The 15613-nt window shown below is 39.8% G+C and overlaps 1 long non-coding RNA gene across 2 annotated transcripts in view; it reads right to left on the reverse strand.

The window, feature by feature from the left end:
• Nucleotides 1-406: 406 nt before the first annotated feature.
• The window catches only part of LOC134478954 (uncharacterized), a 74751-nt gene continuing 59544 nt past the window's right edge, over nucleotides 407-15613 (reverse strand). For both annotated transcript variants that reach the window (XR_010051732.1, XR_010051733.1), the window contains exon 4: nucleotides 407-1003. This is a non-coding gene — a long non-coding RNA (uncharacterized LOC134478954). The remainder of the gene's footprint in view (nucleotides 1004-15613) is intronic.

The raw sequence follows: 15613 nt of genomic DNA on the forward strand, positions 1-15613 counted from the left end.
GCATTCCCAACATCCAGAGTCTATATTAAAACTTGGGCTTCATTATTAAAAATTCAGGTCTAGTATATTCAGGAACCTCCCTACAAATTTATCTAACCTTAGGTTTGTCTTGGATCTTTGCTGCCAAATTTTATGACCCCATAACTTTTAAATTCAGCATGTCTGCAAATTCAAAACTATAATGATATTAAACATCTGCAATGATAACTGTAAATGATATTAAGCACTGCCAACTACTGAATATGTAGCTGGATGCCATTAGCCTAATGACAGAAGCCTATAAAGTGCCTACATTCTTAACAAAAACATTTTCTCAATGTGTCAGAACCTGATCAACAAAATTATGCAGAGTGAACAATGCATCAGAGAACTGTGAGAGAGGCTCCAGGTAAAAAGGTAAAGGGCATTTTTCCTCACGTACATTTATTTTCATGTTGTTGGACATGATTTCATGCATCCTGTGACAAGCATTTACATTTAATTTATAAGACATGTTTATTCTTGTTAGATGTCAGATTATAACTATCTGACACTGAACCCAATCTGGTCAATATATCCTGAAGATGAATATAGCCTTCTACATTGCTTTCATGCTTTCTCAGATATAATATAATATGTGCCAGGTAATTTTGTTTAAATTGGTCCGTCTTGAGGAAGATCAGGAAAAGGGCTGCTCTGTTAATATTTAGTATATGGTTTGTTTATGTGTTTTCCTGAACCTAAACAACCTTCCTTGGATCATTGATTTCTTTGTTACATTCATGTAAAAAAGTATATCGAAACTGAAGTCAGTTTGTCTACAGCTTTAGACTGTAGTCTGCAGCATTTTTTCAAACCCTCAGGTCCTCAGGTCCTCAGGTCCTCTGATCCTCAGGTCCTCAGGTCCTCAAGTCCTCTGATCCTCAGGTCCTCAGGTCCTCAGGTCCTCTGATCCTCAGGTCCTCAGGTCCTCAGGTCCTCTGATCCTCAGGTCCTCAGGTCCTCAGGTCCTCCGGTCCTAGGTCTATCAGACACAGATCTATATAGGTATGCTGAAAGGTCAACATCAGTGTCCCTTTCCTATGGAGGTATGCTTTCAACTCTCTTTGTAAGAGACTTTCTTTCTTATTTTTAAATTGCATTGAAATTTTATGTCCAATATCAATTGAGTGTTGTTTGTCTCTTCAGGAAACATGCATGGTCCCCTCTAATGGCTTACATCTCTCAATATTATATTGCCTTGTTCTTGCTTGCCTTTTTACAATTCTAACTCAATTCATGCTCCCTTCTTCATCACCTTCCATATTTTGTCTTTATACCCTGCTTTTTGCTCCTGATTCTTGATGAAAATCTGACTAAAATAGGCAAGAAATACTTTGGCCTGAATATTATGTTCTGTTGAAGTTTCCTACACAAATTAACTAGCTCATTATTTTTAGTCCACCTTAATTCCTTGAAAATAAACAAATAAAAAGCAAAAAACTAAAACCATTCAACTCTAGAGCATATAAAACATTCATAATGAAGATAGATAGTATGGTAAATGTGAACAGAATTCAGAAACATGATCGCAAAGCTACAAGCTACTGATTTTTAAAAAGAAAATACTCCCCGGCCCGCAGCAGCTCTCTGCTCCCAGACCCGGTGAGAGAGAGACCCAACCGCCTGGTCAGGTGGGCACTCCTGAGGCTGCAGAGCGGAAGAGACCACCAACACTGCTCACCCCTGCCCACATCCCTGGCCCAAGAGGAAACTGTATAAGGCCTCTGGGCTCCCGTGGGGGAGGGCCCAGGAGCGGCAGGACCCCTGCCACAGACACCTCCGGACCCTGAAGGAAACAGACCGGATAAACAGTTCTCTGCACCCAAATCCCGTGGGAGGGAGAGCTAAACCTTCAGAGAGGCAGACAAGCCTGGGAAACCAGAAGAGACTGCTCCCTGCACACACATCTCGGACGCCAGAGGAAAAAGCCAAAGACCATCTGGAACCCTGGTGCACTGAAGCTCCCGGAAGGGGCTGCACAGGTCTTCCTGGTTGCTGCCGCTGCAGAGAGCCCCTGGGCAGCACCCCACGAGCGAACCTGAGCCTCGGGACCACAGGTAAGACCAAATTTTCTGCTGCAAGAAAGCTGCCTGGTGAACTCAAGACACATGCCCACAGGAACAGCTGAAGACCTGTAGAGAGGAAAAACTACACGCCCGAAAGCAGAACACTCTGTCCCCAGAACTGACTGAAAGACAGGAAAACAGGTCTACAGCACTCCTGACACACAGGCTTATAGGACAGTCTAGCCACTGTCAGAAATAGCAGAACAAAGTAACACTAGAGATAATCTGATGGCGAGAGGCAAGCGCAGGAACCCAAGCAACAGAAACCGAGACTACATGCCATCATCGGAGCCCATTTCTCCCACCAAAACAAACATGGAATATCCAAACACACCAGAAAAGCAAGATCTAGTTTCAAAATCATATTTGATCATGATGCTGGAGGACTTCAAGAAAGACATGAATACACTTAGGGAAACACAGGAAAACATTAATAAACAAGTAGAAGCCTACAGAGAGGAATCGCAAAAATCCCTGAAAGAATTCCAGGAAAACACAATCAAACAGTTGAAGGAATTAAAAATGGAAATAGAAGCAATCAAGAAAGAACACATGGAAACAACCCTGGATATAGAAAACCAAAAGAAGAGACAAGGAGCTGTAGATACAAGCTTCATCAACAGAATACAAGAGATGGAAGAGAGAATCTCAGGAGCAGAAGATTCCATAGAAATCATTGACTCAACTGTCAAAGATAATGTAAAGCGGAAAAAGCTACTGGTCCAAAACATACAGGAAATCCAGGACTCAATGAGAAGATCAAACCTAAGGATAATAGGTATAGAAGAGAGTGAAGACTCCCAGCTCAAAGGACCAGTAAATATCTTCAACAAAATCATAGAAGAAAACTTCCCTAACCTAAAAAAAGAGATACCCATAGACATACAAGAAGCCTACAGAACTCCAAATAGATTGGACCAGAAAAGAAACACCTCCCGTCACATAATTGTCAAAACACCAAACACACAAAATAAAGAAAGAATATTAAAAGCAGTAAGGGAAAAAGGTCAAGTAACATATAAAGGGAGACCTATCAGAATCATACCAGACTTCTCGCCAGAAACAATGAAGGCCAGAAGATCCTGGACTGATGTCATACAGACCCTAAGAGAACACAAATGCCAGCCCAGGTTACTGTATCCTGCAAAACTCTCAATTAACATTGATGGAGAGACCAAGATATTCCATGACAAAACCAAATTTACACAATATGTTTCTACAAATCCAGCACTACAAAGGATAATAAATGGTAAAGCCCAACATAAGGAGGCAAGCTATACCCTAGAAGAAGCAAGAAACTAATCGTCTTGGCAACAAAACAAAGAGAATGAAAGCACACAAACATAACATCACATCCAAATATGAATATAACGGGAAGCAATAATCACTATTCCTTAATATCTCTCAATATCAATGGCCTCAACTCCCCAATAAAAAGACATAGATTAACAAACTGGATACGCAACGAGGACCCTGCATTCTGCTGCCTACAGGAAACACACCTCAGAGACAAAGACAGACACTACCTCAGAGTGAAAGGCTGGAAAACAACTTTCCAAGCAAATGGTCAGAAGAAGCAAGCTGGAGTAGCCATTCTAATATCAAATAAAATCAATTTTCAATTAAAAGTCATCAAAAAAGATAAGGAAGGACACTTCATATTCATCAAAGGAAAAATCCACCAAGATGAACTCTCAATCCTAAATATCTATGCCCCAAATACAAGGGCACCTACATACGTAAAAGAAACCTTACTAAAGCTCAAAACACACATTGCACCTCACACAATAATAGTGGGAGATTTCAACACCCCACTCTCATCAATGGACAGATCATGGAAACAGAAATTAAACAGTGATGTCGACAGACTAAGAGAAGTCATGAGCCAAATGGACTTAACGGATATTTATAGAACATTCTATCCTAAAGCAAAAGGATATACTTTCTTCTCAGCTCCTCATGGTACTTTCTCCAAAATTGACCATATAATTGGTCAAAAAACGGGCCTCAACAGGTACAGAAAGATAGAAATAATCCCATGCGTGCTATCGGACCACCACAGCCTAAAACTGGTCTTCAATAACAATAAGCGAAGAATGCCCACATGTACGTGGAAATTGAACAATGCTCTACTCAATGATAACCTGGTCAAGGAAGAAATAAAGAAAGAAATTAAAAACTTTTTAGAATTTAATGAAAATGAAGATACAACATACTCAAACTTATGGGACACAATGAAAGCTGTGCTAAGAGGAAAACTCATAGCGCTGAGTGCCTGCAGAAAAAACAGGAAAGAGCTTATGTCAGCAGCTTGACAGCACACCTAAAAGCTCTAGAACAAAAGGAAGCAAATACACCCAGGAGGAGTAGAAGGCAGGAAATAATCAAACTCAGAGCTGTAATCAGCCAAGTAGAAACAAAAAGGACCATAGAAAGAATCAACAGAACCAAAAGTTGGTTCTTTGAGAAAATCAACAAGATAGATAAACCCTTAGCCAGACTAACGAGAGGACACAGAGAGTGCGTCCAAATTAACAAAATCAGAAATGAAAAGGGAGACATAACTACAGATTCGGAGGAAATTCAAAAAATCATCAGATCTTACTATAAAAACATATATTCAACAAAATTTGAAAATCTTCAGGAAATGGACAATTTCCTAGAAAGATACCAGGTATCGAAGTTAAATCAGGAACAGATAAACCAGTTAAACAACCCCATAACTCCTAAGGAAATAGAAGCAGTCATTAAAGGTCTCCCAACCAAAAAGAGCCCAGGTCCAGACGGGTTTAGTGCAGAATTCTATCAAACCTTCATAGAAGACCTCATACCAATATTATCCAAACTATTCCACAAAATTGAAACAGATGGAGCCCTACCGAATTCCTTCTACGAAGCCACAATTACTCTTATACCTAAACCACACAAAGACACAACAAAGAAGGAGAACTTCAGACCAATTTCCCTTATGAATATCGACGCAAAAATACTCAATAAAATTCTGGCAAACCGAATTCAAGAGCACATCAAAACAATCATCCACCATGATCAAGTAGGCTTCATCCCAGGCATGCAGGGATGGTTTAATATACGGAAAACCATCAACGTGATCCAGTATATAAACAAACTGAAAGAACAGAGCCACATGATCATTTCATTAGATGCTGAGAAAACATTTGACAAAATTCAACACCCCTTCATGATAAAAGTCCTGGAAAGAATAGGAATTCAAGGCCCATACCTAAACATAGTAAAAGCCATATACAGCAAACCAGTTGCTAACATTAAACTAAATAGAGAGAAACTTGAAGCAATCCCACTAAAATCAGGGACTAGACAAGGCTGCCCACTCTCTCCCTACTTATTCAATATAGTTCTTGAAGTTCTAGCCAGAGCAATCAGACAACAAAAGGAGATCAAAGGGATACAGATTGGAAAAGAAGAGGTCAAAATATCACTATTTGCAGATGACATGATAGTATATTTAAGTGATCCCAAAAGTTCCACCAGAGAACTACTAAAGCTGATAAACAACTTCAGCAAAGTGGCTGGGTATAAAATTAACTCAAATAAATCAGTTGCCTTCCTCTATACAAAAGAGAAACAAGCCGAGAAAGAAATTAGGGAAACGACACCCTTCATAATAGACCCAAATAATATAAAGTACCTCGGTGTGACTTTAACCAAGCAAGTAAAAGATCTGTACAATAAAAACTTCAAGACACTGAGGAAAGAAATTGAAGAAGACCTCAGAAGATGGAAAGATCTCCCATGCTCATGGATTGGCAGGATTAATATAGTAAAAATGGCCATTTTACCAAAAGCAATCTACAGATTCAATGCAATCCCCATCAAAATACCAATCCAATTCTTCAAAGAGTTAGACAGAACAATTTGCAAATTCATCTGGAATAACAAAAAACCCAGGATAGCTAAAGCTATCCTCAACAATAAAAGGACTTCAGGGGGAATCACTATCCCTGAACTCAAGCAGTATTACAGAGCAATAGTGATAAAAACTGCATGGTATTGGTACAGAGACAGACAGATAGACCAATGGAATAGAATTGAAGACCCAGAAATGAACCCACACACCTATGGTCACTTGATTTTTGACAAAGGAGCCAAAACCATCCAATGGAAAAAAGATAGCATTTTCAGCAAATAGTGCTGGTTCAACTGGAGGGCAACATGTAGAAGAATGCAGATCGATCCATGCTTATCACCCTGTACAAAGCTTAAGTCCAAGTGGATCAAGGACCTCCACATCAAACCAGACACACTCAAACTAATAGAAGAAAAACTAGGGAAGCATCTGGAACACATGGGCACTGGAAAAAATTTCCTGAACAAAACACCAATGGCTTATGCTCTAAGATCAAGAATCGACAAATGGGATCTCATAAAACTGCAAAGCTTCTGTAAGGCAAAGGACACTGTGGTTAGGACAAAACGGCAACCAACAGATTGGGAAAAGATCTTTACCAATCCTACAACAGATAGAGGCCTTATATCCAAAATATACAAAGAACTCAAGAAGTTAGACCGCAGGGAAACAAATAACCCTATTAAAAAATGGGGTTCAGAGCTAAACAAAGAATTCACAGCTGAGGAATGCCGAATGGCTGAGAAACACCTAAAGAAATGTTCAACATCTTTAGTCATAAGGGAAATGCAAATCAAAACAACCCTGAGATTTCACCTCACACCTGTGCGATTGGCTAAGATCAAAAACTCAGGTGACAGCAGATGCTGGCGAGGATGTGGAGAAAGAGGAACACTCCTCCATTGTTGGTGGGGTTGCAGACTGGTAAAACCATTCTGGAAATCAGTCTGGAGGTTCCTCAGAAAATTGGACATTGAACTGCCTGAGGATCCAGCTATACCTCTCTTGGGCATATACCCAAAAGATGCCTCAACATATAAAAGAGACACGTGCTCCACTATGTTCATCGCAGCCTTATTTATAATAGCCAGAAAATGGAAAGAACCCAGATGCCCTTCAACAGAGGAATGGATACAGAAAATGTGGTACATCTACACAATGGAATATTACTCAGCTATCAAAAACAACGAGTTTATGAAATTCGTAGGCAAATGGTTGGAACTGGAAAATATCATCCTGAGTGAGCTAACCCAATCACAGAAAGACATACATGGTATGCACTCATTGATAAGTGGCTATTAGCCCAAATGCTTGAATTACCCTAGATCCCTAGAACAAACGAAACTCAAGACGGATGATCAAAATGTGAATGCTTCACTCCTTCTTTAAATGAGGAAAAAGAATACCCTTGGCAGGGAAGGGAGAGGCAAAGATTAAAACAGAGACTGAAGGAACACCCATTCAGAGCCTGCCCCACATGTGGCCCATACATATACAGCCACCCAACTAGACAAGATGGATGAAGCAAAGAAGTGCAGACCGACAGGAGCCGGATGTAGATCGCTCCTGAGAGACACAGCCAGAATACAGCAAATACAGAGGCGAATGCCAGCAGCAAACCACTGAACTGAGAATAGGTCCCCTATTGAAGGAATCAGAGAAAGAACTGGAAGAGCTTGAAGGGGCTCGAGACACCATATGTACAACAATGCCAAGCAACCAGAGCTTCCAGGGACTAAGCCACTACCTAAAGACTATACATGGACTGACCCTGGACTCTGACCCCATAGGTAGCAATGAATATCCTAGTAAGAGCACCAGTGGAAGGGGAAGCCCTGGGTCCTGCTAAGACTGAACCCCCAGTGAACTAGTCTATGGGGGGAGGGCGGCAATGGGGGGAGGGTTGGGAGGGGAACACCCATAAGGAAGGGGAGGGGGGAGGGGGATGTTTGCCCGGAAACCGGGAAAGGGAATAACACTCGAAATGTATATAAGAAATACTCAAGTTAATAAAAAAAAAAAATAAAACCCTTATCCTATCTACCTGGAAGCCAGTGTTCTCCTAGCACCTTTCACATGAAGATGTAGGACTCTCAGCTCTGCCTACACCATGCCTGCCTGGATGCTGCCATGTTCCCACCTTGATTATAATGGTCTGAACCTCTGAACCTGTTATTCAGCACCAATTAAATGTTGCCCTTATAAGAAAAAAAAAAGAAAATACGTAGTTAGAGCCTTTTAATTATGGAAGCAGAAAACTATCCCAATGAACTCAGAGTAACTGATCAGTAGTGACGCCCAGCATATCAACATAAAATGGAAGAGTCAAAAGAGTATCTCAGAGTTTCTATTGTTGTGAAAAGGCAGCATGGCCATGGCAATTCTTATTAAGTAAGATCTCTAATTGGGGCTGGCTTATAGTTTCAGAGGCTTACTCATCATCATGGCAAGAAGCATGGCAGCACACAGGGAGATATGGTGCTGGAGGGGGAGCTGAGAGTTCTACCTCTTAGTCAGTAGGCAGCAAAAGCAACTGTGAGCAGTACTAGACGTATCTTTAGACTAGAAGAACTCAAAGACTCCCCCCATACTTTCTCCAACAAGACCATTCCTACCATTCCTATTCCAACGAGGCCACACCTTCCAAAAGGACCATTCCCTATGGCTAAGCAAGCAACCTTAACTGGGAGCCCTTCCTACTGAAACCACTATAAAGAAAGTCAATGTAATTTCAAGGTAAGTCCTGAGTTTATACATATTTTCTTATTTGAGGGTGGGAAATATCAACTAAGAATTAGGAAGGAAAGCCCAATGGACCCTAAGCCTATCAACATCACAAATGAATAAAAATTTTAAATGAAGGATGAAGGTAATAGAACAGAAAAAATGTCTAATCTGTTTTACTTTGAGAATATACTGTCACTGGTTTCTTTTAGGCAAACATGACATCTCTGTGTGGAAATCTTTTTGTCATATTTACTAGAAGTTCCTCTAGGAGGAATAGAGGAGCAATTCTGGCAATAAACTTAGTACCTGCTAGTGCTAGAAACTTAGAACCTGCTAGTTCTAGTGAACATAAGAATGTTCACTAGAAACAAGTCTTTGGCTATTAGAGAGAAATCATAATTTTCAAATACTGGAAATCAAAATGGTTTTGTTATGTAGTAAGGGTAGAAAAAGTTGTCATCAGAAGACTAGAATAACCAGTAACATAGATAAGATCCTTAGGACAATATCTCCATGGAAATATTTATTAATTAAAAAGGAGGAGAATAGTAACTGAAGTTTGAAAACATAGCAGATCTTAACTCAAGCTTAAATCGACATTAACATTGTGGAATATGCTTGAACACAGTTAAGTGCAAGTTGTCTGGGAAGGAGAATTATTCCCAAAGCATACCTGCAATCACATTAAAAAATGATTAAGAAAACACAATGTCAACAGTCTCACAAAATGTAATCAGCACTACTAAAACTCACCATAGTCAGTGAAGACCAAATACTGCTCACAAACTAAAAAAGACTGTGGTGGTTTCAATGAGGAAAATTCATCTATTTTCTGGTATTTGATCACCTGGCCCCCAAAAAGGCAGCACAGTATAAGCGGTATAGGATATTCAGCCTTGCTTGGGGAAGCTTGAGGCTGGAGGACTGCATTGAGAACTTAACGTCACCCTACTTGCATTTTGCTCATTGAGCTTTGTATTTGCCACTGAGGGAATTAGAACTCATCTTCCCACACAGGATGTCCAGCTTATTGCTTGCTATGCTACTTCCCTGCTATGGTGGACTCATCTCTCTGCAAGAACACAACCACCACCACCACCACCACCACCACCACCACCACCACCACCACCACCACCACCACAACAACAACAACAACAACAACAACAACACCAATTTTTTCCTATAAGTTCCATAATAGTATTTTATCACAGCAACAGAATGGTAACTAATATAAAGAATAATTTGTGAAGCCAAGAGAAATTGGAATTCTGCATTCTAGTAAGGACTGTGTCCAGTAGAAGAAACTCAAGTAACATCACAAATTATTTACACTTTGTAAGAATTCTGAGGTCATTGGGGAACTGAATGAAACATGTATCAAGACCCTACTCATGCTCAAATCTTCTATAACTCTCAATTTGAAGTGAGCTTTTACCTTGTATGCACCCTGTGATGTTGACAACACGGTACTCTTCCCTATCACAATAACTGGACACACTGTTCCTTGACCAGATGACACAGTAATTTCCTGTGTCTGAACATGTATTTTTGAAGTATCTATCATTAGTGGTGTGGGAATGGTAGCATTAAATAGCTCAATTATTCTTTACTCTTAAAATGACATTGGCTTGAAAAATTCTCTAAAGTGAGTGTAAGAAAACTTTCCTTTTTCTATGTAGGCCATTGAATTTTCCTCCTTTACAATTACATTAATTCAGTAGAAAGTCATGCCCAGCCTGGGGGAAATTCAGAATCGTTCTCTGCTTTCTACATTCATTCCTCAGATTCTATAGGAACAGGTAAACAAAAGTTAAAAAGTCACTTAGTTACCATTGCAGGGAACAAGACTACTGAGCTTTACAGCCACACTTTGGGCAATCTGAACCTGAAAAACAATAGTTGCAACACACGTCTTTCACAGGCTTTGTGTTTGATCTCTTAAATCATACTACCAAGGGCTTAGTAAAGGGTCAGAAACTGTGTAACTTTGGGAGAAAAAGATGAAAACATATAACCTCATGGTACCAAAAATAAATGCTGCACATTCCAACGATCAAAATATGGGTTTAGTCACAGCAAAAAATTTACTTGGACAGTCTAATTTCCAAAGATGCTTCAGTTTTGAGATTAGGGAAGGGGACCATTTCCAATAAACTCACACCCTTTTCTTTCTACAGTTTAAGAGAGAAGCCCTTAGACATCCAGGATCCAGAAGCCCTTAGGATCCAGAGCATATCACACACAGGATGCAGGTGATGGAGATGATGATTACAAGGCATGTTTTCTTCCTGACCTCTACTAAATATTTTAGAGCTGTCCTTTGGAAAACTAGCTTATTATTTCACCCATTTGAACTTAGAGTTTGTTAGAATTTATAACCCATTTTCATTATTTTTACATTTCCCCATTTTGACACTCATCAGTTTCTTAAAGTGAGTATCTATAGGCTTATCAGCTACTATGGAAGCATTTCCTATATTCTCACTCTCCTCTAAAGACAACAGCAACATTTAAAATTCTTAGGCTATGATTTAAAGAAACAGAAGCACTGAAATCATTTTGTTTAAAACATAGTTAAACAAAGGATAGTTTTAAAAGTTTTGCATAAGAAGAAATGGATATAACTAGAGAAAAAAATCACCGAGTTAGGTAACTCAGACCCAGAAAGATAAATACAGTAGGTATACTCTTATTTTAGCAATTGACTAAATGGTGGCTAAGCTACAATCCTTAAACCCAAAGAGGTTAAATAAAAAGAAAGGATCTTGGGGGGATACATGGATCTGCTTGGGAAGGCGAAATAGAATAGATTGTATTAATAGACTACGGAGTGTAGGGATAGGGGCTGGAAGGATCAGGTGCAGGGTGTTGGCTAGAATTGAGAGAGGGATGTGGTGGGGTGGAAACATAGTATAGTGGAAAATTCCTGTAGTCTATGAATGTAATCATAATGAGGTTTCCCAATAATGGGTGATATGAAGTCTCAGCTGACCTTCTCTTGTAAACAAGGCTTCCTGTGGCAGAACTGGGTTACATTCAATTAAGTTGTTGGCCAGTGAGTTTCGCTGAAATCTTCAAACAACCCAGGCTGTTGCTAAGACAAAGGAAGACTTTATAAATTGAAAACATGTCCCTATTGCCAAAGAAAACATCCCAACAACTCATTGAACTTGAAGAAGTTAAGCTGGTGCCTACATAGAACCCTTACCCCTATGTCCTTATTCCTTTTGTGTAGATAGGTACTGTCCTGGCTCCCCAGAGGGGAAAAAGGCCACCAACCCAGCCACAAAACTTTCGGCTTATAATCTGTACTCCTGCCTGTAAAATATGCCCAGGGCAATGACAGCACAGAATTGGTAACAGCCAACCAATGTTTTACTTGACTTCAGGCCCACTCCAACAAGACAGAACTCATACCTGACACTGCTTATGTGAGCAAGAATCAGAGATTAGATAGCCCAGAGTTATGGAGTCAAATCAAACCCCATCCACTCATAGAAAAAATATCAATAAAATAACTTCTAATGATATTCTGCTATATTCATAGATAGGGGGCTAATCCAATTGTATCACAGAGCCTTCCTCCTGCAGTAGGTGGAAACAAACGTGGAGACACGGAAACAGATATTATGTGGAGCGAGTCTAAAACTGAAAATTTGCATCAATTTGCTCAGGGACTCCCGTGAAAAGGAATCAGAGAGATTGTAAGAGACAGAAGTGGTGGAGGACACCTATGAGTCAGGTAAGCAAGGCACACGCAAGCTCACAGAGACTGAAGCAGCAAGCGCAGAACCTACATTGGTTTGCACCAGGTCTTTAGTGTGTTTATTATAGCTATTAGCTTCATATTTTACAGGACTCCTGACTATGCAAATGGGTGGGTCTCTGAATATTTTACCTGCTCTTAATGATTCTTTTACTCCTGCTGAGTTTCCTTGCTCAACTTTGAGTTGATAGTGTTTGCTTCAACATATTATATTTTATGTTGTCAGGTTTGGTTGCTATCCCTTAGAAGGCTGTTCTTCTTGAATGAGAGACAGAAAGGGAGTGGATACAGAAGGGAGTGGGGTTGGAAAAGAACTGGGGTGATTAGAAGGAGGGGATTGTATGAGAATATAATCTATCTTTAATTTTAAAAAGATTTTAAATGTTTTGCTGGAAGAACTGAATTGTAGTCTTCTCTTGTGAGCACTGATATTTAAATCGTGTTCTTTAATTCTATCAGTTCACCCCTTTACCACTTCATTTGGTTCTCCTCTAAGAAACCACTATCACATAAAATTCAAGGTGATAAGAAGCAGATCTTCTGGCTTATGAGTGCATAGTTTTGTGTCAAAAATTTGAATGCTGTGTCTTCATTAAGGAATGCATATGAAATTAATATGCTCTGTTATGGAAACCATAGATATTTATACATAAAAATATAAACTTTGTGATCGTTGTTTGGAAGAAGGCCAATACACAAGATAAAATGTTACTCATCCTTTTACTGACGATTCACAACCACTGGACAAGTGCTTTATAAATCATAGAAACAATAAAACTTTATTTAAAAGTAGCTAGGACCATATAAAATTGTTGCATATTCACAGGGAAGCATAATCCTTAGAAGGGACAGTGTGAAACCACTGAGTGGGTACCCTTGTCTTCCAGAACAGAGAGGCACGACAAATCTCTCCTCTCCGTTCCAAAGTCCATTTCTCAAATTCATTGTTACATGTATGCCATTTTAATTCCAACTCCTTAAAAGAACTTGTGCTTCTCTTAGGTGACTCTCAAAGCACAAGCCACTGCACTAAGAAGTCATGGAACGGGTCAATCTTTAGTCGTCTGACTTTTACTAACTGAAATGAGATCCAGGAGAAAAATTTGTTGGACTCAAGACCAGTTTCCTTCTTCAACTTAAGTTACAATGAGATAATAAAATCGGACCAAAGTAAATGCATTTGTGAGAAACAAAATGTTCTAAGAAGTGAGAAATATCCTGTAAGATAAACTCATCTAAGAATCTGTGAGCCCAGAATACAAATGATGGATTTTCAGAGATTGGCCCATCTAGAACAATGGTGAAAAATGGCGCTATGTTAAAAGGTGTAAAAACATGCTAGCTAACTTTGTCACTCTACGCCGCGGCTGTGTGTGCACCATCTGGCTCCGTTCCCTTTGTTTTCTACTTTGAACTAAATTGGAAAGCGGATGTTTTAAATGCAGCTAAGCTTGACAGACTGTCTCCTCTCATATTGTTTTTATCGAGTTCCTTCCTTATTTAATGGTCAGTAGATATAACTAATTTTGAATACAGAATAAAGGATTTATTCATCTTTAATGTTTGATCTAAAAAATCTTTTATATGTGAATAAAGATTGCATTTAATAAGTTTTCCCTTAGGTGTCAATTATTTTAAATCCAGATTTCACTTATTTCTCTAAGAATGCAGCAGTTATTTAGACCACGGATACCTTTCCGAAGATCAAAGGCCTTTAGAAGCCTGATGTATGAAGTGGAAACTATGCTTTCTCACAATGGTTTCCTGAGAAGATCTTTTCAAATCAAAGGAAGCAGAGCCCACTACTGGCATAATTGTTGAAACTTTTCTCTAGTCAAGTAATTGAATGTTGCTTGGAGCTAAACTTCTTCCATGATAAAAGCGACGTCTCAGAGCATAAATAATATGAATTCTAAATAGCTTTCTAAACCTAGAGGTGTGGTGCATGGGAGTGTTGTGGTCAGATCCAAGGTCAGCACTTAGATGTTCCAGCATTAAAATGGCATCTTGAAGACACACGTTTGGAAATGTGTTAATCCCTTAGTCAAAAATGAACAGCCTGGGAGGTAAGTTTGCCCAGAAAGGAAAAACCCTTAGAAGGCAAGCATAAACAGTGATTCAGGAGATACAGCAATCTTTCTTAACTACCTTGATCATGTTGTAAAACTAGTAATCAATAAAGGTTTACTTGTTATCGTTCCACCAATAAGATTGGCAGAGATACATGCTCTACCTTTGTCTTTGTACATCAGTGACTTAGCTTTAGCCTTTCGTGGTTGACCTACAAGTTACTGCAATCTGGATGTTTAAAGCAACATGAATTTAGCTTCTGCTATCCTCAGATGCTACAGGTCTGAGCTTCCGTGGCTGTGCTAAGATCAAGGTGCTGGTAAGACTTCACCTGCATTGGAGGCCCTGGCAGGGAAACTGTTTTCTATTGCCTACACTTTCTCTTGGGGTTTTCAATCCCTTGGTTTCTGCTTACACCCTTAGAGCCCCATACACTCTCTACTTCTGTGACCACCTTGCCTTCTTCTGTGTTGTGACAAGGTCATGGTGAACAATGCCTTGGAAAACTGTGAGAAAGAATACAGAAAAAAAATGGCAGAGAAAGGGTCTTTTACCTCAGGTGCATTTTGTTCCCTGGATTGTTCTTGGAAGTGATTTCATTCTTCCTATGACAAACATACATTTATTTATTTATTTATTTATTTATTTATTTATTTATTTATATCAGATTTTATTCCCCTCCCTGTCTACCCCCAGAGGGTTCCATCCACCCCACATCCCTCCCCCCAGCACTCCCCTCCATACCCTTTCTGTCTCCAAAACGATGTCCCTACCCCACCCACCCCAATAGACTTCTAAACTTCCTGGAGCCTCCAGTCTCTTGAGGGTTAGGTGCATATTCTCTGACTGAACCCAGCCCCAGGATTCCTCTGCTATATATGTGTTGGAAGCCTCATATCAGCTGGTGTATGCTGCCTGGTTGGTGTGGCAGTGTCTGAGAGATCTCAGGGGGCCAGGTTGAGACTACTGGTCCTCCTACAGCATTGCCCTCCTCAGTTTCCTCCAGCTTTTCCCTAATTCAACCAGAGGGGTCAGCATCTTCTGTTCATTGGTTGGGTGCACATATCTGCATCTGAG

The sequence above is a fragment of the Rattus norvegicus genome, chromosome 5 (assembly GCF_036323735.1).
Source record: "Rattus norvegicus strain BN/NHsdMcwi chromosome 5, GRCr8, whole genome shotgun sequence".
Taxonomy (NCBI): domain Eukaryota; kingdom Metazoa; phylum Chordata; class Mammalia; order Rodentia; family Muridae; genus Rattus; species Rattus norvegicus.